Raw genomic sequence first — 22490 nt, forward strand, 5'->3', positions numbered from 1 at the left:
TGAAGGGCATAGTGTGTTCCAACCCAGACGTGTATTACACACGTCGCTGCAATTATACAAGTATTTTTCACCTACAGTGTTCTGCAAGGAGCAGTGCAAATACTGTTGGGATGTTGTACCCAGGATTAAGTATTAAGGACCACACATTCCGATTGTCCACAAAGTATTTGTTCAGACTAGCAGTTCAATCAGTTCACAAGGAAGTGGCACCAGGCACCACTATCACAATACACGTAGAAGCAACGATAACAAAGAAAGATAAAGTGATTTTGCATGGTGCATATGATGATGGCATTTATAGACACACTGTTTTATGATTGATCCAGCACAGCGCTTGACAGACTTGAATGACAAACAGCTTTATACAGATGATGATGACATAGGGGAGATGGTGTTTCAGTTATGCATGCCTTGTCAGATGGTTGTAGAATAACAGTGGACCAGGGGATGAGAGAGGCGGTTTTCTGATTTGACCAAGCGTGACACTGGGAGACAACGTCGTTTGCCATGAGGACCAGCACCAAGGACGTGATGAACAACTAGCCCTGGCACTGGAAGTACTGACTGTCTGTTCAACTAGAAGGGATGGCACTAATAATATGAAGAGCAGAATTAGACAGCATCAGTAAGAGTGAAACTTTCTTGGAAGGCAGGAGCGCGTGGATTGCACGGACGCACCATCCGGAACTGCCCAGTCTGTGGCGAGATCTGATTGGCCGGATTATATACCTGCATATGAAAATTAAATTCATTCCAAATCTCTGGATCACCCTCACAGAGTGAAAGGTGGAGGTGGTGTGGCTCACTCTACCATTTAATACAGGAGATAGCGAGAACCCTGGTTTTTGTCCTGAAGAAGGTTGCTTAATATGGGACTTTAAGTGAGAAGCCCAACGGCAACTGAAACACGTGTAGACGTATAACCTGTAGGAACAAGGACATACAGAGTTGGTTCACCTAATGAATATCTAAAGGGAACCAAAGAAAATGGAACATTGCTGGTTGGTGTGACCTATACAAATGGCCACTTTTTGTTTGAGAGTATATTAGAGTGTGAGGAAGAAAGGAAGTGAATGAATGGTGGAAGTTTGTTGTGAGTGAGCCCAATCTATTTCTTGTTTTTTTATGGAATCGTACTCATGAAATTGTATGAACTATGTATGTCAATTGATTGACTTTTTAACAAAATGAATAATTATTCAAACTGATTTTGTATTATAACAATTGGTTTATCGATATGTATGAAAAAATAAACTTTAAACAAAGTATCATCTCTCATCCCCTGGTCCACTGTTGCTTTTGTAGAGATTGTATAGCCCGAAGGACCAGGTTGGAAGTGAGCTATCCCTTTTTTTGTTTGATAGATGGTTGTAGAGTACAGAGAGCTTCACCAGAAAATCCATCTTACTAAAACACTATCAGCACACTTACAAGAGGACTTGAACAGAGTGCGTAAAGAAATATAGACCAGCAGTCCCCATGATGCGGGTCTCTTGAAAAGAATAGAGGATGTCCGCATCAAGCTGAAGCAAGGGGCAATATTGCCACGGATTAAACAGTACCCCACATTATAGGAAGCGGAGGAGAGAATGCATGACACGATTCTAGCTTTATGGCGACAGGGCATCATACAGCCATCAGAATCCCAATGTAACACAGCTATATACACAGTGAAAAAAGAAAAAGGGGAATCTTTTTGGATGGTTCAGGACATCCACCCTTTAAAAAACATTGTAGAAGCAGAATTCCCAGTGCCAAATCTAGACACCCTTTTGTGTAACATACCACAGAAGCAACATATTTTACGGTAGTTGACCTTAAGAATGCATTATTTTCTATTCCGTTGCACCCAGATTCCAAGTTCCTTACCGCAATAAACGTTCACGGGCAAACATTCCCACACACCCATCTACCACAAGGCTACTGCAAATCCTCAAGTGCCTTTAAGAGAGGTTTACAGAAAGATTTAGGAAACGTGCAAAGCATAGTGATACAATATGGGGATGATAATATCATCAGCAGGGAGAGGGGTTACCCCAGAAAGGGTGACTGCATTGCAAAGGACACTACAGCCAAACACAGTGGGCCTCATTACAAGGTTGCCAGTGCGGTGAAATTGATGCCAGTATTACCGTACCAGCATCCATTACCAGACCGGAGTAGTCCGAGTCACGATGCCGGTGCCACCGGCATCAGCAGGGACCCGTTGTGGCCAGCCACACAGTTGCCGGTAGCATCGTAGACACACGGCAGCTGTGCCAGTGACACTGGCATGCCACAATTAGGCCCAAATTAAGAGGTGACCAGACATGCAATTACCGGCATGGGCATGAAGGAAATAATGGATACATTGATGGCGTAAACACTGGTATCACGTAGCAGCCATTAATATGAATCTGGTGTGTAGAAACCTGCCACAGGTGCACACAATCATCACAGGTGGAGGCAATGGAGTCTGGCACAACACAAAAGGAGCATTCCCACTCACCATACCCCTCCTAAAGCCACAATGTTACCATTAGCGCTTTCAGTGCTGGAGCTGGAGGACATGCCTGCACTGCTACTTATTGAGGAGGCAGTGAGACAGAGTATGCAGCAGAGGTGCAGGAGGAGAAGGAGGGTGAGAATGGGCCAGCAGATACCCATTGTGCAGGCAGTTGTACCCCTCAGGAAGCCATCAATCCCTCACCTAAGGGCCAGCCCATTCAACCTAACACCCACTCAGATCCGCAGCCTGTACTGGCTGGACAGGGACACCATCACCACAATAGTGGACCTCATACATGATGACGTGGTGAGCTTAATCAACATCCGGACAGCCATCCCCCCTTGCTGAAGTTAGTGAGTGTGCTACACTTTCTTGCTACAAGCACTTATCAGCACATAATGGGGCAGCTGCATGGAATCTCCCAACCCTGTTTCTCCAGTGTGCTGAACCAGGTGCTAGTTGCACTCCTGTCTGATGCATGCAACCACATTAGCTTACCACGGACTGTGGAGGAGGTGAATGCAACCAAAATAGCATTCCACGAACTTGCAGGCATGCCAAGTGTAATAGGTGTGCTCGACTGTACACAAGTGGAGCTGGTTGTCTGGCATGCTTTGGAGGTAGTGTACCACAACAGGAAGCTGTACCGTTCCCTGAATGTACAGATGGTGTGCTATGCACGCAAAATAATCATGCATTGCTGTGCAAGATTCCCTGGCTCCATGGTGCTGCGCAACTCCACCCTGCCCTGCTACATGGAACGACATGCTGGACATTGTACCTGGCTGTTGGGTGAGTCTAACCACAGAGACATGAGGGGTGTTGAATGGGGGGGGCAGTTACTAGCATAGGCAACCTGTCTGCTGGGTGGGCCATGAGGGGCGTTGAATGGGGGGACAGTTACCAGCATAGGCAACCTGTCTGCTGGGTGAGTCTGACCACAGGACAATGAGGGTTGTCAGAACATAGCATAGGATTGCATGCATGATGTGTGCAAGTGCACACTGCATGCATTACTCCATAATCACTCCTGCAAAAACCTGTAAACATTACCAGGTTTGCATTGAAGTGCAAAGAGACTGGGTAGGGTAATAGAAGGCTAAGTCAGATGAGGAATTACACCTAGCAACCTCATCATCCCCAACCAGCACAACATGAAACCACAAACAGGTAATGAAACTACACCACACACAGAGGACTGGGTGCCTTCAACTATGACCATCGTAAATTAAACAGAATGTGCAACACAACTAATGCATGTAAATGTGTAAGGCCTTCACAGCCATGTCTACATGCAATCAACAGACACAGTGCACACACCAGCGCATGTATCAGGAACATCACGAAACATGAACCACATGTACCACAATGCACGACTCTGTAGTGACAACGCATGACATACAGATCTCAGCAAAGCAATTCATGAGTCATGCTGCCCTGCCAGAGAGAATACCATCTGCCACACAGACAAATTCAGTCACTGCACTCAGTCCACAGGTACACCGCAGATCAATATGCCTGTCATGTCACCTTAAGGGCCACTCCAAGTACAATGGGTCAAGTATGAACATTTAAGATATGAATATTATTGACTACCACCAAGATATTAATGTGAGGAGCGGGACTCATCCAATGTAGCTTCGTTCTACCATGCTGACACACACCCAGCCGTACTACAGTAACGCAACCGTTCACCCATGAAAGATACCACCAATTGATATCTGTCCTAGTGATATGGGGGAAGGCGTTGATGGATGTGTTCATGGAGACCTGTATATGTAGAATGCATACTGGGGATATCACTGTATTACATGAATCAAATCAGGCATATATGATATGATATGATATGATATGGTATTTGTAACGCGCCTATACACAAGTGTTTCAAGGCGCGACGAGGCAGGGAGGGAGGGAAACAAGGGGAAGACAGACAAACGATCCTACTAGGCCAGGTGTCATTCAGATCGCGCAAGTGCAGAGGTAAGGGGAAAAGGAGAAAGTGCAGGGGGAGGAGGTGGGGGGGAAGTGCAGTACAAGGTAAGTAGCGTAATAAAATAATAAATAATAAATAAAAGGGCCAGCTGGTGGCAAGTGCGAGGTAAGTGCAGAGCAAGTGCTGGGAAGGGGGCTGTAGGGATACAGTGACAGTCCCACAGTGCAGGGGGAGCCAGGGAGGCAGTGCAAGTGGAGAGTGGCTGGGCCCTGGACCGAGGTCACTGAGAGTGGCCCAGATGCAGGTTTAGTGCAGACTTCAGTGGGGAGTTAAGCAGGTTTAGCAGGGGAGAGGGAGAGAGAAGGCAGAAGCGAAGAGGAAGGTTTTGAGGTGCTTCCGGAACCGGAGATGGTTCTCCTCGAGTTTCAGGGAGGCAGGAAGGCTGTTCCAGAGGGAGGACCCTGCTGCGGAGAGAGATCTACCCCCAGCTTGTTGCTTAGAGAAGCGGCTGACCATGAGGGAGTTGGAGACGGATGAGCGAAGGGCTCGTGAAGGAAGATATTTAGGAAGAGAGAGTTGAAGGTATTTAGGCCCCAAGCCCCAGAAGGCCTTGTGGACAATGCAGAGGGTTTTGAACTTAATCCTCGCAGCCACTGGAAGCCAGTGAAGAGATTTCAGTCCTGGAGAGATACGGTCCCTGGGCTTGAGGCCAAGGACAAGTCTCGCAGTTCTGTTCTGGATAAGTTGCAGAGGGCGGAGAGTGGAGGCAGGCAGATTAAGATAGAGGCTGTTACAGTAGTCCAGCCTTGAGAGAACCAGGGCTCGGGAGACAGTGAGCTTCTGGGGGAAGGAGAGGAAGGGAAGAATACCTCTGAGGAGGTGCAACTGGTAGTGTGACTTCTTAGAGACGTCAGATATATGAGGAGAGAAGGAGAGTGTGGAGTCGAAGATGACCCCGAGGTTTTTAGCCTTGCAGGTAGGGGCAGGAAGGGGGCCAAGGGAGGCCGGCCAGAGAGCTGCAGGGAAGGAGGGAGTGGGTGTGCCGATGAGTAGAATCTCAGTCTTACTGGCGTTAAGGCAGAGGTCATTGGCGGCACACCATTCCTGGATAGCAGACAGACAGTCGGAGATGAGGGAAGGAGAGGAGGAGGCCGAGGGTAGCCTGAAAATGAGCTGGGTATCGTCCGCATAGCACTGGAAGTGGGGGCAGAGAGCGGCGATGCGGTGGGCAAGGAGTGCCAGATACTGGTTGAAAAGCCAGGGAGAGAGGTTGGATCCCTGGGGGACACCACAGGTGGAGAAAAAGATGTCAGAGAGGAAGGAGCCCATTTGGACCTGGGAGGGTCGACCGGAAAGGAAAGAGGTCAGCCATGCCAGAGCCTGACCAGTGATACCCAGGTTATCACGGAGACGGTTGAGCAGGATGGCATGGTTGACAGTGTCAAAGGCAGAGGAGAGATCGAGCAGAATGAGAACACATGGAATGTTGGAATCGAGGTTCAGGAGCAGGTCCTCACGGATGTTCAGGAGAGCAGTTTCCGTGCTTCTGGCCGCTCTGAAGCCGGATTGATGGTCATGAAGATTACCAACATATTCAGCATGGAGGTTAAGCTGGGAGATGGCCAGTTTCTCCAGGAGCTTGCCCAGGAAGGGAGTAATGGAGATTGGGCGATAGTTGGCCGGGCAGGAGGGGTCGGAAGAGGGTTTCTTGAGGAGGGGGTGCACAAGGGAGTGCTTGAGGGGGGATGGGAAGACTCCAGAGGCGAATGAGTGGTTGCAAAAGTCAGCCAGGGCAGGAGCCAGGGAGTCGATGTGGTCCTTGATGGTTTTGGAGGAACAGGGGTGAACCTGTTTAGACGAGGCTTTCATGGATCGGACTTGTCTGGAAACCTCATCAGCAGAAAAAGGTGGAAAAGCAGAGAAGGAGGGCGGAGGGGCGGCTGCAAGAGAGCAAGAGGAAGAGCCGGGAAGAGAGGGAGGGAGGAGAGAGGAGGAGAGCGAGGACAGGATGTCCTGAGTTTTTGAGATGAAGTGCGAGATGAAGTGTGAGTTGCCACTGTATATGCATTTACATTGGTAACACTTCAATGAAATCTGACACCATTGTGGTCTGTGGTACTTAAATTGCGAGAGTGCAGGTACACATTCAACGAGCCATGTGACAGCAACTGCACCCACCCCCCACCCACGGATCAGCCCTAACTACACTAACTGGGTTCATGCAGAATGACAAATGCCAGGTATAGTTATTAATCCCTGTGCTTAGTTGCATTTCAATATGAACACTATACAGCTAGTGCTAGCATGGAACAACCATATTAATCATAAGTACCCTTTCACTTACTCCCATGCAGGTGATGCCGGGTATCCCCTGATGGTCTGGATCATGACCCGTATCAGGAAACGAAAAAACAGGCACGAAGAAGCATACAATCGTGCACATGCACGCACTCGTGTCACCTACGAGCAGACATTTGGCCTGTTGAAGGCCCGGTTCTGCTGTCTCAGCAGGTCGGGGGGGGGGCTCATTTACTGCCCTGAAAAGGTCGGCAGAACTGTACTAGTATGTGCCATGCTACACAGCATGTGCATCCGGCACATTGTCCCCCTGCCCCCTGACATGGACATGATGCCACCTGAGTGTGAGGATGAGGAAGATGCTGAAATTTCTCTGCGCCACAATGTCAATGATGGACGTGCAACACAGCAAGATTTAATTGACCACTACTTTTGATGAACACGGCACTGGGCATGGATCACACTGGGCACTCGACACTGTACATCATTAAATAGACACACACTCAAGAAGCAATGTCCAGTCATGTCATTTTTGCTACACCCGGTGTATTGAATAAGGGTTAACTATGTAAATATGCACTTTATTAACCTAACACTACTATCCTGTTAAATTGACCCCACACCACCTCCCCCACTACCCTCACACCTAATACACAACACCTTCCCCACTACCCCCACACCCAATGCCCCAATAACCCAACACCCCCTCCACCACTATCCCCACTACCCCTTCCCAACTACTTCCTCCACACATGCATTAGTCATTTGTCTTATTTACAGCCCCTTTTTGGAGGATGAGACCAAGGCTTTTGCGGGCGATTCAGTCCCTGCAATCGACATACAGGGCTACTCTGGATTAGGCTGCTGGGTGTTGTGCTGGAGGATGAGCTGTGTGTTGTGGTGATGTTCCGTTGTGCAGCGATAGCGGTCACCAACCTGTCAATTGAACTCTGTTACCCTCTCGCATGTGCCTAGCCAGGTGGTAGACACTCTCCGTGGCTCTGCCGAGCATTCTATGCATGGTGCGCATGGAGTCCTGAATTGTCTGCCTTGTGAGCTGTGCTTCTGTGATGTACTGGGTCACCAAGGCGTGCATTGCCTCCTGCCGCCCTTCCATGTGAGTACATCCACTAAGTAATTAAGGGGAGCATTTGTGCACATTTATATCAGCAAGAAACAGAAGTCTACTAAATGAAGAACCTGTAGAAAGGGATCTCCAACTCCAAGCAGCTATCCGAATGGAGCATGCCATATATTTCTGTGTACGCAGAATAAACAACAGAGCCGTGAAAACGGGATTTGAAACAGTGCAGATTTCACAACTAAGGAGAACCCATACTCGAGGGACCCAGTTGCAACAACAATACTTGAGGAGCCCAACAGAAGCGGGCCGCAAGCACAGAATGGGGAGATTCCAATATGGCAAAGGAGCACAGAAACAGACATGACATCAGGAGCCAGCGGTAAGGAGCCACGAGAAGAAGGGGAGACAGCATCAAAAAACCCAAAAGCAAGGTAGGTAAGAGAGCACCCAAGGGGGGACACCCGAAGGCACACCATTTCCTAACCACACTTGGTTCCCAAGCCAGCCAAGCGCCCAAAAAGGCCCACACTCAGGCAGTGAAAAACCAAAGCTAGTCCAAAAAACTTCCTGAGAGCAGAAACAAACAACTAAGAAAGGACAGACAACCAGGCAGTCAGGTAAACGTAGTGAACAGAGCACTCACCTTTGCTCAGAGACAGGGAATCCACTTCACAAATACTAACAGTGCCTAACACAGCCCACCATCCTGACCAAGTCAAGAGGTACATCACATACCTAGCGGGGGAAAAAGTAGGCCCAGAGGCTGGACAAAAAGACACTCTCACATGCAAGATAAAAGTCAAAACCATGTTTTTTGACACTACGAGTGGAGCACCCTCTGAACAAAAATGGTTTCCGCACCAGATAAACTTGGCTAAGGGGAAAAAGATCAGAAAAGGGCACAAGAAGGTACTGTGGGGCCAGCTAAACATAGATGCAATATAAAATCAAGAAAGGTTCCAGAATGTGGATTGCCTCCTGCCGCCCTTCCATGTGAGTGAGGCGCCCCTCGATGTCCCTTATGTGGTGCAGTCCTGGCCGTTGGTATGTGTCTCAGGCCCACTGGCCTCCACTGTGCTGTTTGCTCCGGAGCCATCTCTTTTTCTTACATGTATGCTCGCCTGCCTGGGTGGCATAGATTCTGCCTCCTACTGCAGGCTATACACTGGTGAGTCTGGCTCATCCTGCTGGCTGTGCAACCGGGTTGTGCTTCCTCCTACTGCCTGTCCAGTGATGACTCTGGCTCATCCTGCTGGCTGTGCAATGGGGATTGTGCCTCCTCTTGCTGGCTGTCCAGTGGTGACTCTGGCTCATCCAGCTGATGTGGCTGCTGGGCTGCAGATGTTGTAGAGTGTTGTGTGGCCTTATGGCCAGGTTTAGTGGACAGCCAGGGGTCCTTGCTGGCAGGTGTAATGGGGGCTGGGGCTCCTTGCTGGCAGGTGTAGTAGTGGGCCAGGGGCCTTGCTGGCAGGTGAAGTGACAGCCGGGGGGCCTTGCTGGCAGTTGTTGGTGAGTGCTGAGGCTGCTGGGCAGCCTGTGTTTCCTGGTGGCAGAGGACTGTGCCGTAGATGCTGTGGCATGCTCAGGTCTTGCCCTGGAGGTGGCTGGCTCCTGTCTAGAGTCAGGGGCTTTGTGGCGATGGCGACGTGCAGCAGATGACTGGGGTGTGGTGGCAAGTTCACCCTTGCTGTCAGTTGCTGTGCCTGTGGGTGAAAGTGAGGCAGGGCATTAGTAATGGGTGTGCATCCATCTGGCATACATCGAAGCTAGTACATTCAGAGTCATGTGCATTGTCATGGACGTGTTGGATGGCGTGGCATGGTGCACACAAGAATGTGGGGGGGCGCTCTGTGGGAGCATCATTGTGGTGCAGCCATGTGGTGCACAGTGTCTGTTGGCTGGGGTACCAGTGTCTAGTGGCTTGGGTGTTGTGGCCATGCCACAGGGGTTGTGTGCCATGTGGAGTTTGATTGTGGAACTGATGTGTTCCCATTCTGTATGTTGATGCATTGATGGTTACTCTGAATGTATGGACATGGTGGGTGTGACAGGTGTGCAACTGGTGCTGTTGATGTGTGCGTCTTGACATGTGGTAGCTTTGGCCATGTGGGGAAACAGTGGTGACGGCAGCAGTTGGACAGCGATTTGTGTGTGTGCTCATGCAGATGGTATGTGTGTCGGCAATACCGGGGACATGTGGGGTGTATCAGTGGGGTTTGTTGATTGTCTTTGTGGCAGGAACATTATACTTGTGTGGGATGAAGCATTCAGTGGGTGCAAATGCAGTAGGGATCTGGTGCCACTTACTTGACATTTTGACTTCACCATTGACATTGGGCATCATCATCAGATGTTGCTGCTCCCGTCTCCGCATCTACTAATCCCTTGATGCTCTCCATGTGGAGTACAATGCTGCAGGTCTCCTCCCACGATGTAGGTTTGATGGGGGATGGCGCGCCACCTCCTGTGGCCAGCTCCTGGCTGCGCTCAGCAGTGAGAGGTTGCGGACATGTAGCCGTAGATCGTCACACCTCTTACGGCAATCTCGGATGGTCCGGGGTGTTGTCCCTACTGCCGAGGCTTTGCGGGCCACTTCCTCCCATATGGCCGTTTTCCTGAGTTGTGCTGTGCGCCGGAGATCAGCGCAGAAAACCATGTCTGCATGCTCCACGAGTGTGTCGGCCAACATGTTGAGCTCCTGCTCGCTGAAACTTGGTTTTCTGCGATGGACCATTCCTTGCCTAGCTGACATGGTGAACTTTGTTGGTGAATACTCAGTTTTCCTGTTGGACTCCTGTAGAATGAGGATTGCAATGGATTGCATTTTAAAGATGGCTGCTGGTGCATTTCCCGTTCTGGCGCAATTAGGTTGTTTCCAGTGCTGGTATTACCAGTACCAGAAATTACAGCATTTTTGGTGCTGGAGTCAGTGTTTGCTGCATCGAGGATGCCGGTATTGGAGGTTTGGGGTCCGTTACCGGCATGTCAGTGCTACCGTTTCCGGCATGTGGGATTGCACGTGCACACTGAATCGGAACATACCGTAGATTCCGGCAGCAGTGCTACACGGAAACAGTAGCACCGGCATGCCAGTTATTTCCTTTTTTTACCGGCAACCTTCTAATGAGGCCCTCAGTCTTCACATAATGCACGCCTTCCGAAAACACAAATTCAGATCCAACACAGAGGGCCTCATTACGAGTGTGCCGGTCTGGTAACAATGGTGCTGGTAAGCCTATGGAGTCTGAGTCCGAGTCTGCAGGCAGCTGCCGTCCCGCCCGCTAGCCCTGACCTGGCAGACAGGACGGCACCAGCCCGCACACTTTCCGGGAAGCACCAGCACAGTTATTAACGGTGCCGGAGCTTCCCTCATCCCCATTCCCATTTGAGTCCTAAGGGACTCAAATGGGAATGGGGATTTACATTTTTTCGGCGCCTGACTTCCAGAAACACTAGGGTCGTAATCCCCTGTTGTTTCCGTGGAGCCAGCCACTGGAAAAATGCATGAGTCCGGCAGCAGCCTGCCGGTTTTTCCGGCACAGCTACCGCCGGACTCGTAATGACGCCTACAGACAGGAATGACTTAAAATTCTGCCTCCTTATTTCATGTAAAGCAAGAATTCTATAGGGATCTTTTGTAATGACAGCCATCATGTATTTGTATGGTGTCTTTCTATACTGATCTCTGCTGTGTGTGCACCTCAATAAAAGTGCTGGATGCCATCATGAAAAAAATATTGTCCACTTGTACAAAAGAGCCACATGGATTGTGAATCCTGTTTTTCCGCAAATAAGCAGTACAAGTCATTAGGGATTCATGTCTATTTTTCCTCTGAATACTGAGGGATGAACACAAATCTGGGTTCACTGTACTGAGTGGGGAAAGCAGAGATATTTCCTTTCATGTGTGTTTGTGGTTAGCAAAACATTCCGTGGCTAGACACTCCTTCAGTGGTCTGCTGCCAGGCTTAGTTCCTTTAGGAGAAGGTCCCCATGTTGGCTTGGCACATATGAGCTAACACAGTTTGGTGTGCTGCAGAAGATGATCGTGCCCTCTTCCAATCATAAAGAGTTGATTCTTTTTATTAACTCTGCAGTCCACCAGACCTCACAATCTGGTATGTTTGTTTTGTGAATGTAAATCGTCATTACTCCTAACACAATTCTAAAGTCGCAGTCCAGCCACCCTACCTGCCTCAACTCTCTTGCCTGGGTCCATCCGCTCCCTTGCGGTGGTGAAAATACACAATGGCATGGGTCAATCTGCTCTCAAGTGGTGGTGGAAAAAACATTGAACAAGGAGTGACATGCCTTGACATTCCACTAAGACAGTAGTGCAAACATGCTGATTTGTTCATTTTTTTATTTATTTATTTGTGTATGTATTTAATTGTGTATTGGTTGATGACCTTCATTAATGAGGACTGTCACATAACGTGTATTAGGAGCAATGAGAATTACCATTCGTAAACTTCCAGTTCTCTAGTACTACATCAATACTGTGCCAATAGTCTTCACAACTTCACTTTATGCCATCAGGCATTACTATTATACATATTTTCAGGATGTGTCCATCTGTTAGCTTTCCAACTGTCCTAATTATTTACAGGGTGGGAACATTTACAAAACACTATAAGGTTTTTCACCTACACTCGTTTCGTAATCCCATTTGTCCGCACGTAATCATCAGAGAAATTCAGACTAGGTTAATTCCACCTGAAATATGTTACAAAAGAAATATTACTATTTGCGATTGTGGATCCGCGTTTAATTCATTCTTGGAAGATGTAATTGAGCGAAGGTTCAAAACAAAATATGTTGGGCCTTCATTTCTGAAAATATAATATAACCTTTACTTGCATGGTTCACCTAAAAATAAGTTGTTTAAAAACATCACAATACGTGATCCCTGTACTGAACGTTACACATTGTAATTGGCAAACGTGAAACACAAAACGAGAATCTACACATGCACTGGATTAACAGAATGCTGAATTTCAATGGGAGTTTTACTTTATATTTGAAGCAAAAACATGCATAATGTGCATAGAAATTCCGGTAATCTCACAGGATTATTGTTATTGTAATGCCTGGCACTCTGAAAAGGTTGCCCTTCACAAAGCAACCAATAACACTGTTTGTGTGTCAAAATAAACGTATATCCTCTAATGTACATTTACCAATTCAACAACAGCAAGTGCAGCTGTGACATGATAGAAATCTCTCATTTCCCCAACAGATGGATTACTTGCAAGCTAGAAATGCATTTCCTAGGCCATTTGTCCCTATTGTCTAATGGGCCAGATTGCTTAATTGCATTATTGTGTCTATAAATACCTCTTCTACAACAGATGTCCCTTTCAGTGTCTGCCTCACTCTCGATGATCAGGGCAGACCTCCCTTGTTCAATGAATGTGTAGGAATAAGGTCTGTTGTTGTGAGATTGTTCCAGAAGAGGTGTGTAGACCACAGGGTGATGGAGCTGCCTAAGATCTCAAATAGTGTTAACTCTTATAACAAGGAACTATCGGACCAACCGCATGCACGCATGAATAAAGCAATAACAAGCTCAACGTCACCACTACGGGCCTCTTTACGAGTTGGGTGGTATGCAGTAAATGTGGTGGCAATGGAATTTTCACCACTTTTAACACAATGCCGAATTAGGGATGTCACTAATTCCACAGGTGGAATCACCACCAACATTTGGCGGAATTAGTTGTGGCACTAATTCTGGGCAACGCCGCAGGCACCAGGCGAGGCCGGATAACCAGTGCCCCATGGCAAACAAGCAGGGGAGAGGGACAAGCAACAGCCCAACAAAGGTGGGGCTGTGCTCCTCCCTTTCACCCAGTACAACTACAAAGCAACACACAGCCGCCACCAGCTTGGGAAGAGAAGAAGGAAGAGTGAGGTGTTAATCCACACCTCGCCTTTCCTCCCCAAGATGTGCTAAGCACCAGTGGGTCATGAAGGGGCAGGAAGCAGATAGGAATCACCAGTGTCAGGCAATTGCCGTCAGCATCAGCCAGCCAGGGGGCTGGCACTCAGCCCCCCACACAGGCACAACATAGACCCAGGGGCAGCCCTGGTCCAATATAAGGAGCTGTTTTTGCAGCAAAAACCAGAAACAGTTTGGGTCCCTGCAAGCTTTTCAAGCCAACGTGCAAGATGACAGGGCGTTCTTGTTAACAGAACAATATTTTCAAAACCTGAAACTATCACAAACTATCACAAACCAACAAAATGAAGTGTCCAAATGAGGACCCATACAGAAACCAGTACCATGAGCACAAGGCACAAGAGCTTTAAGCACTAAACTCACAGACAACCAAAAGCAGTACCCTGAATACGGGACATAACACAACAGTACCCTGAACACGGGGCACAACTCAGCAGTACCCTGAACATGGGGCACAACCAATTTGAAAACAGATTCACCTCCAGAGCCTGAGACACCAGGGACGGCAGAAACAGAGGTGGGGTGGGGGCAACAGGGCTATTAAAAGCCTGGACCCCACCCATGTAGCAACAGGTGGGCCAAATGTTACAGTTAAAGAAGGGCAGGCAGCACCCACAGCAGCCAGCCCAGTATCAGAATGTACAAGGATCAACAGTGCCCATCTAGACGGAGAATGAACTACAAAAAAGGAAGCAGGCGCCCCTCTCTCGAAAGAACAAGGCATGATAACCTGTTCAGTGGTTATTAACCACATTGAGAGTTCGCAGCCATTGTATCTTGCTCACTGTACCTTCACAGATGGGAAATATCCATTTGCATCTCAGTCTTTGTCCCGCCCACAAGGGCAGTCCAGCACCGAAATGCTATGGCAATTCCTCTCTGAACAAGAGTACCATCAGCAACCCCATACACGTGTTTCAGCCTTGTTGGGCATCATCAGTGAGGTGAAGCTGAGCCTCTCTAAGCACAGTGAGCATGGAGTCCACGGCTGGTTGCCCCCAGGTAACCTATGGTGACCAACCCCAAGTTCCTTTCAAACATACAAAAAAGGTAGCAGGCGCCCCTCTCTCGAAAGAACAAGGCATGATAACCTTTTCAGTGGTTATTAACCACATTGAGAGTTTGCAGCTATTGCTTTTTGCTCACTGTACCTTCACAGATGGGAAATATCCATTTGCATATCAGTCTTTGTCCCGCCCACAAGGGCAGTCCAGCACCGAAATGCTATGGCAATTCCTCTCTGAACAACAGGGAGGAGCCATAACTCATGAGCTCCCCACCAATTCATTTTGCCGGTCCAATAACACAGCGAGTAGGGTGCCCATTTCTGACATCAGTACAGGGCCTGCTAATGCAGGTTCAAACCATGGCAGGGCCAAACTCAGCTTTTTCATCCTTCCGAGGTTGAAAAAGAACACTACACACTATGGGCAATAACAAGCAGCAGCCAGATACTTGAGGTTTCGTAGCACAGACAAAAATAAGTCTCACAGATATTACATAGAGAGTTAAATAACAAGACAGCACAGACCCTCAAGACAAGCAAAAAGGCCAATGCCGGAGCACAAGGGCCAAAGAGCTGCAAGTAGCACTAAAAAAACAAACAAAAAAATGATATATATTCAGTAAAAAATACTTTGTTAAAGGGACATTATGGTTCCAAGTAAAACCGAAAAACCCATGAAATTCGCTAGTTATGGTAAGCTAAGCAACCATAACTCGCACCACCACCGTGCATTCCTAAAACTAACACCCAGGATATCAAAGATCACATCACAAATGTCATTGATGACATCACTGATGACATCACATGTCTGGCTCCCTCTTTTTTCCTTTAGTCATATATCTTAGCCAGTAATACTTAGGAACAAAAAAATCAAAAAGTACTATATTTGTAGACTTATACTTCAAATATGTTCTTACTATAATTAATTTGGGGTTAACTCACAGTATATGAAACATATATATAGGGAGAATACACACTTGAAAGATAGCAATGCTTTCTGTGTTTGAAGACAATCAGTAAGGTTATCAACACTTTCTTATTGTTCTGCTGTTTTTTTATTACTGTACTTTCTCTGGATATGCTCATATTTGTATTCACATTACTTTCTTTAGGGTGCAGTCACATCATGTGATAGTTATTCATAGGGAAGTAGTAGGTTTGAAGCAGAACAATTGTTTCTGTGCATAAAGATAATCAAATAGGTTCTGGTTCTAGTGCTGCTTTTTTGTGTACTTCACTTTTCCTGTATATACTCATATTTGTATGTGTTGTTGTGTCTTTGTGTTATAGGAAATGGGTTTCATTGGCTACTTATTACATGTTGCACAGTACACAAAACTCAAATAAGAAAGCATTTATCATTTCACTGTTCAACAAGGGAACATTATGAATATTGCACCTCCATCATGTATGCTGCACACAATGCTTATGTTTATACTTGAGTAGATTATTATACTGTAAATAACTTCATAATAGAATGCTATTTATATCAATGCATTGCTTAATGCACTACATAGCTCATGACATCTATTGCAATGATCCTTGACACTTTTTTGTCAAATTATAATAAGAATCCCTTGTACAGACCTTTCATGAAATGTACATGCACATGTGATGTCATCAGTGATGTCCTGGGTGTTAGTCTTAGCAATGCATGGTGATGGCGCAAGTTATGGGTGCTTAGCTTACCATGACTAGCAAATTTCAGGGGTTTTTCGGTTTTACTTGGAACCTTAACGTCCCTTTAACAACTTTTTTTACTGAATTTCATAGGTTTTTAGTAGCATAACTTGACCAGAACCTCCCTTTATCAAAGTTTATTTTACTTTATATACATATTCATAGTGTGAATTTGATAGATGTTTACTAGGATTCCCTTACTTTATATACATGTAACATATAATATACTGAACCCCGAGCTAGTGATTTTGATGTCCGCGGACTGTGTGTATGTATGTCTGCGGACGGACGGAGACAACATCAACACTACCCAAAAACTCAGGGGGTATCTTAAATTGTTCTATCATGCCATACACTGAACACTGAGCAAGTTCAAAAAGCAGCACATAAATGCATTATATGTAATAATTAATAAGAAGTGGAACCTATATATGTAACACATCAAACATCCATTTAAATAGCACATGTACGAAAATGGAATATACCAAAACAAAAAAAATACGCCTCCAACATAATTACCTCACAGAAACTGCACAGCAAGAAGCAACAGTAGACCTACGCAACAGTAACAACAAAACTTACCAGAAATGAGTAAGTAAACTTAATTTTTCTATATATTTCTAAACTTTCTGCATTAGGCACACTAAAGTAATATATTTTTTTTACACAGAAATGTCCAGTACTTTGGAATGGCTTGAAGAACATTTCCAACGTGAAGAAATGACTGAAGACAGTGATACTAATTGTAGACACTTCTCTATATGAGCAAATTAATAATCATTATTTTATGTATACTTAACATACATATATATTTTTTTAATAGACCATACAAACATTGAAAATAATATAGCAAAAGAGACATTAGAAAATGCTCTGCAGGGCATGGAACAAAAAATGGATATGCTTATGGAAAATTTCAATCTTTTAAAACATTTTGTGAAGGAAAACATAAAAGAAAACAATGTATATCATTGTCCCACATGCACCTGTTCCCCTTCTCCATGTCCCAGTCAAATATCCCAAAACCCTCAGTATCTAGAAAAACATTATGATGAGACTTCCATCCCTTCATCCACTCCCCTCCATCCTCTCCAAACCCCTAATTTCCCTGTATTTGTGTCAGTTTCTGCTTCCCCCTCTCTTTCATAAATGGTATATCTGTATATAATAAAACAAAATATGAAGTGTACTTTAATTCAGTCCTTTGTGTCTTATTTTTTTTAAAAAAGGCAGTTGGGGTGTCCGCGGACAGTGCAGGTGTCCGGGATGTCTGCAATTAACCAAAATGGAGGTGTCCTAAGGACACTATACCTGTCCGTACTGTCCGCAAGCAAGATGGAGCTGTTCTTAGAACACACTCGGTGTCCGGAATGTCCGCAATTAACCAAAATGGAGGTGTCCTAAGGACACTATACCTGTCCGTACTGTCCACATGCAAGATGGAATTGTTCTTAGAACACATTCGATGTCCGGAATGTCTGCAATTAACTAAAATGGAGGTGTCCTAAGGACATTATACCTGTCCATACTGTCTGCAAGCAAGATGGAACTGTTCTTAGAAAACACTCAGTGTCCAGAATGTCCGCAATTAACCAAAATGGAGGTGTCCTAAGGACACTATACCTGTCCGTACTGTCCGTAGAACATCTACGCACATGTGCACCACAACCATAGGTCCTATGAACATCACGCCTGTCCTTAACTGTCCATCTCATGTGTGTCGCACTTTTAATTAGTGTGAGGACCCAAGCACTATCTGTAGAACACACACGCGCATGTGCACAACCATTCCTGTGCATTTGGTGTCCTGCGGACACCCGTCCCATTTGCGGACGTGTTCACAACGTCATCACGTGACTGCACCCATGCTGAGTGTGTGTCCTGATTTGCAGACACTGTTCGGAACCCTGAACATTTTAAAAGTACTTTTTTGGACAATCCAAAGTATTTTATAGTAAACATTCAACATTGCACATGTCCCAAACAATGTCCCGAGCATTCTACATACTTTTTGGAACTTTTATTACCTTTTTTTGATGTTCAATCTGTCCGCGGACAACCTGGGTGTTCACAGAGCGTGCACCAGCACACCTATAAAAGGCCACACCCCAGAGCTCATCCTCATTCTGTCTTTCTACTATTGCAGATTGACTTGATTTTTCGGCTTTTGCTGCTTGTGCTGCTCTTGCTGCTTTTCCATCATCTAACCTGATGGCATCCATGGTCACTGCTGTTTCAGCTGGTGCTGCTTCTGCCTCAGCCGCACCCCCAACCCCTCCACCACCACCACCTCCCCAAGGGCCTACAGATGGGATCAGGCATGAGGATGTAGAGGAGGAGGATGTAGAGGATGAGGTTTTGGAAGTCCCTACTACCAGCACTCGCCGTGAGACTTGGGTGTGGCGGTTGTTTGCCACTCTTGGTGGAGTGCCAAAAGCACATGCGAATAAGGTCACCTGCGATCAGTGCCACATGGTGCTGAGTCATGGGATGCCTGGTTCGTACAGCTTTGGTACGACATCAATGAAGCAACACCCCAGGTCGTTCCACGGTGGGGCAATTTGCAAGGTTGCACCTTGTGATAAACGTAGTAGTTTGAGTTCCTCTACAACATCCTCTGTTTCCGCCCATGTCACCACAAGAGACACTCCTGTGGGACAACGCATCCCTCCAACTGCCTCACAGGCCATTCATGATGCTGTTGACCCTTACCTTTCGAAGGTCACAATATTGTGTATGTACTGCGACGCAGTTCTCTGCAGGGGGGAGAATCATCGGAGTGCTTTCGAGACTGCGGTCAAGGAGCATGAGAAGGTCTGCCTACTACCTGACTAGGGCCCACCCTACATCATCCTCTCTCCACCTGCCCTTTCTTATCCCAATGGTTTGTGTCCCTTCCTTAACCTCCTTTCCCCTCCTTTCCTTGTGTGTCGTGTTTAAAAAAACAAAAAAAATAAAACAACAAAAAACAAAACAAAAGGCTCTTTTCAGAGCCGCCTTTCACAGTTTCAAAATAGAAGTGACAAATAAATATTGCAGGGCCCTGGGCATTTTTTAGAAGTCCGCGGACAGTTCGCAGACATTTTTTTTTTGGGGGGGTGCTGCCCTATCATAACCATTGCACTTTTCTATGGAAGGAAGTGATGGCTCTGAAAAGATCCTTTTGGTGGTGTTTTTTTGTGTTTCAAAAACTTCAAATGGTCAACACCTACTGCAAAACGAATTGCTGTAATTTCAAAAAAAGGTTGCAATGCATTTTGTCCATTTCTCAGAAAAATCTGACTGCCAGCATAAGTAAGAAGGACTCCATCTTAGCGAAAAATGTATGTGTTACGAAACATAATATTTTCATTGTGAAAAGAGGACATGCCAACATCTCTGAAAAAGGCACAAACAGCCTTATTGACATTTCGCCTCACTGTCTCCATTTGTGCACCAAAAGAAGAAGAACACAGCCACATTTGTCTCTGCGCAATGCAAGAAAAAATTACTTGGGAATTTGGAAACATGTCCATGTCCTTCTTTCATTGCAAATTGAAAAGAAATTCCAGACACATGCCTTAACTGTTCCCTTTACATTGAATTATAATTATGTCTGGATGATGCTGTGTCTCCAAAGTAGCACAGAGAGGTACCAAATCCAGCCACTTCATTCCCTGCACTCTATGCCAGTGCACTTTCACATGAGGTAATCCATGATCTGCAGCTACTCTACAGCATTCTGCATGCCCCTCCAACCAATATATCCATGAGTCTCCCAACATCCAGATAATCTGTTTTCTAAAACACACAGCCATAGCTATCTGTTCTTCTCTCAGGAAAAAGACTTTCTGACAAACTTTCTCCTTAAACAAAACACCCAGTAAACTTTATTGACCAATCCCTTGCTCTACTCTTTCTCATATGTATGCCTCTACACTCCAAAATCCCTGTATGTAATATGCTTTGTCCTTGGACTACCGCCATGTCCGCGGACATATGGAAAATCTGAGCATGATGAATTTAAATTTAAATAGTGTGCCCCATTTCCCCTTTGAGGTTGGCTCTGAAAAGAGCCGTTTTTTTTGTTCTTTTACAGATGCTCGACAGACACCTGTTATTTTGTATTTCTTTTCTTTTTTTTTCTTACTTTACTCCTAAAATCTTCACATAACCTTCTCCAAAGCAACCCTTAAATTCCAAAACATCATGGCATTTCCCATAAAAGGAAAAAAAAAGAAATGCCATCTTCTTTAAAATAAACAGCATTACTGGAATCAATATTCTCATTATTACAGAAGAACATGCCAGCTCTAAGCATGAAAGCACACATGCCTCGGTTGATTGCACACCTAGGAATATTTTGCTGAGGACAAAAAACAGAACTATTGTCCCATATTGCCCTAAGTACTAATCCAGAAAAAATAACTTTGGCATTTGGAAGGATGTTCATTTCTGCTTGAACCAAGTGTTCCAAATCTGCCAACAAAGTAGGGCCACTAACATAGCCCAAATGCAAAGCACCACAGTACAAAACTACTATATCTTCACAAGCTTGTACAATTCCCTGTACATTACAATCAGGCACAGTGCTCCACACCACCTCCACTCCTTTAACATCAAAATTGTTAGCCACATGCCTGCATTGAGCATACTGCTGTAAACCATGCACAAACATATCTCCAACCATCAACGCCCTCACTTTCTCCACCTCTGCCATCTTCAATACACACAGCCTCTTTCAACACAAATCCACAACCTCAACACCTGATTGGCTAATCCCTACAGTCCCCTTTCCATGCTGGATTTGCTGGAAAAGCCCAGATGTGGCACGCCCTGTCCGCAGACAGCCATGGTGTCCCCGGAGCGCATAACTCTTAGACAGCCCTTCTACCCTTTCCACTTCACTTTCTGTGCCATTCCCTCATTGGATACAGCTAAGCAGTCAAACAACCATCCACCAATCACATCCAAGACCTCTACATCTAACTCCATCATCAGAGTTCAGCATTTCAAATGTACTGTTGATCACTCTGAGTACAAGTCTCATATCATTGGAAAGCACCTACTACAAAAACTACTGTACCAGTCTCCAAAATGTCTACTTGCAGCTGCATGCATATTCACATGCATGAATACAAACTACAGGTATGCATATTTTATGCAAAGTACATGTACAACTCTTATAAATGCATATAAACAGAGTCACTGCTACTGTATAATCTATAAAATGAACTGTCACTTCCAAACCTGTCTACTATCTAAATTCTTTTTAACACACACAGCTATCTAAAAAATTATAATATTAAAAGATGGGAGAAATAACCGTATAATTGTATAAAAACAATTAGTAGTGTATTATAAAATTACACACAGCCAGGATAAGTTCATGCATCTTTTTACACTCACACAGATAGACACTAGCATTGAAAAGCTCCCAGCTGAAATAACACCGCTGCCTCTACATCACATCCTTCTGCTTTATTACCCACACCTTCACAAATGCATGCATTCTATGCTTTTCTATACAGTTTCTGCCATTTACCTTATAAAAATTGCAAAATAAGTATATCATTATTTCTTCTATCTCATAACATCAAATAACACAGTATTAAGAAATCAAGTGAGTTTCATACACTTAGTATTCTACCCATTTGCAAAGCATGTTGAACTAACATATTGTAAGTAAAATATAAAGGTTGCACATTGTCAAAGGAAACTGCATGCACTCACTATGTTCAGTTATCAAACAACAATACTACTACAAAAATATAAAAATCAATGTCTAAATTAACATCAGTGCTATAAACACACAAAATTACTAACTTCTTTCTTTTACAATTGCAGTGAAGACCACTCTCCTGAAAAGCAGCAGCATCTGAAGTACACACAACAACTCAGAGGAAACCTGCTCATTCCAAACAAAAAAAGTAAGTACAATACTACCATAATATTTTTACTGTCACTCAAACACACTGTGGGGTTGATTCATGGAATTTGTGCACCGAAAAATGGGGATTTGTGCACCATTCTGCCCACAAATCCCCATTTTTTAAACAG

The sequence above is a fragment of the Ambystoma mexicanum genome, chromosome 1q (genome assembly GCF_040938575.1).
Source record: "Ambystoma mexicanum isolate Mex_15411 chromosome 1q, UKY_AmexF1_1, whole genome shotgun sequence".
Taxonomy (NCBI): Eukaryota; Metazoa; Chordata; class Amphibia; order Caudata; family Ambystomatidae; genus Ambystoma; species Ambystoma mexicanum.